The following is a 1,870-nucleotide window of genomic DNA, read 5'->3' as shown; positions in this document are numbered from 1 at the left end:
CCTCTCCACCCCAGCTTCACACCTCCTACGCTTCTGGACGAGCACCACTTCTTTATAACTTCCTACGTTGGACTTCCATTTATTTTCTGGAACTTCTAGTTATTTCTGGTTTTGTGGTAGTTGTAGTCCTTCTTAGTTGTGGAGGGAGATGGAGCGTGTCACTCTAGGCCTCCATCTTGGCTGGAAGTCTCCTGTGTGTGTTTGCCTGTGTCTTAGGTAGAGCTGTTGCTCCTGTTACATTGTAAGGGGCCGAGCCTTAGGTATTCCTCGATTTTTTATGTTAGCTTGCTATTGTATACTCAACCTTTGACTGAAAGATGAATAAAGCTTTTATTAATTTAGCTGACATTACTAAATTACTGATTTTCTTAATGACTTTTATCTAATTAGAGTCTTAATCTGAAATGACTTTCTTCCCTTAACTGTGCTCTACTAGCTTGTAAGGATAGAGAACCCGTTACACCAAGACAGGGCACACATTTGTGCAAGTTTAAGATCTCAGGGGAGAAGACAGGCCCCGCCGTAAAGGCAGGCTCAGGGATCCAAATATTCTGACAGCCCTAAGACCTGATGATGGGGGGCCACAACAGGGGTCAAGTATGTTGTACATAACTGGCACTTGGTGAGCCAGGGGCCAGAGCACCAGGATAAATTGTTATTTGACTTAATAACCCACACCCCTGGAGGATGATGTATCTTCCAGTTCTCGGGGACAGACTATATTGGGGGACACGGGGGAGAGGAGTCCCTCTTCACCCTTGTTTGACCACACTGCTGCTTGAGGAAGTGCTGGCTACCCCAGGAGTCCTGCTTCAGCCTTGCTTTTCTTGCTTATGGCTCGTGCTATTTGTGTGTATATGTATTTATCTATTTACATTTTAATTCTTTCCCTCATGGCTAGAGGTGGTTACAAACGTACACATTTCAGTAGAGAAAAACAATTTATTAGTAACCTGGTTCACTCAGCAGGAGGATCAGGTGTCACTTTCTACTACTACTGAGTCCAAGTCCTCATAGGAGGATCCCTCCTTTGTTCTGGGGAGAGAAAAAGAAGGTCAAAGCTTTTACTCTTGAAAGGAACAATGAAACTATTCATTATTTCCCCCTTTTAGACAGGAATTCTAAATAACTCCCAGTTATTTACATGTCGGAAGGCTCCTCCTCATCAGAGGAACCCATGTTTTGCACATGCTGTGCCTCTTCTTTTTTGAAAGGGCCATATGCACCCCGCAGCCAGCTCCAGAAACCGCCCTTCTAGAAAACAGAGAGGGAAACTTGATTCCTGCCTGTCCCCCACTTTGTCCCGCCACAGTGCTTGATCCTCCTGAAATTTACCTCCATCTGGCTTTCCACCGATCGGTCCTTATTCAGGAGTCGTGAGAAAAAGCCCCTTGGAGGAAAACGCATACCAACAATTAGTGATTTGTCCCTGGCCTTATTAGGACTAAATGGGTACCTGGGTCCATACTCAGAGGCAAAATCACTGTAGACCTGGGACCTTGGAAATGATTCTTTGCACACTGGGCTTCCAGGGGTTCTCTGTGTCTCTTTAAAATGTCCCTGCCATGTCTCTGGGGTGACCTCTGTGTGTGGTCTGGCATGGAGTACAGGCGGGATTTTCAGCCCTACTCACTGTCCTGGCCCTTGGTCAAGCGCCCTGAGGTGCATTGGGGTGGGGGGTGGGGTGGGGATGCACAGTCACACTGGGCAGAAGCAGTTTGCTCTCTCCAGAAGCATTTCACATCCGTCCCATTTAGACTTAGTCCCACATGCACCCTTTGCTGGGGGTGGGGCTGAGGGTAAGAAGGTGCTTTCAACTTTCTAGCTGCTTTATCCTATAAGTTAAATCACACAACTAAATGCCTGAGTC

General features: G+C 46.6%; 1 long non-coding RNA gene across 1 annotated transcript; it reads right to left on the bottom strand.

The window, feature by feature from the left end:
• Positions 1–928: 928 nt before the first annotated feature.
• On the bottom strand, positions 929–1,527 carry LOC149998623 (uncharacterized). Its single transcript, XR_016507210.1, has 2 exons — positions 1,336–1,527; positions 929–1,254 (listed from the first exon to the last, which is right to left on the bottom strand). It is a non-coding gene; the product is annotated as an uncharacterized LOC149998623 (long non-coding RNA).
• Between the last annotated feature and the right edge of the window lie 343 nt (positions 1,528–1,870).

The sequence above is a fragment of the Furipterus horrens genome, unplaced genomic scaffold, assembly GCF_987537825.1.
Source record: "Furipterus horrens unplaced genomic scaffold, mFurHor1.1.pri manual_scaffold_11, whole genome shotgun sequence".
NCBI classification, from domain to species: domain Eukaryota; kingdom Metazoa; phylum Chordata; class Mammalia; order Chiroptera; family Furipteridae; genus Furipterus; species Furipterus horrens.
Note: the sequence above shows the minus strand (reverse complement) of the source record. Positions and strands in the feature narration are given on the sequence as shown.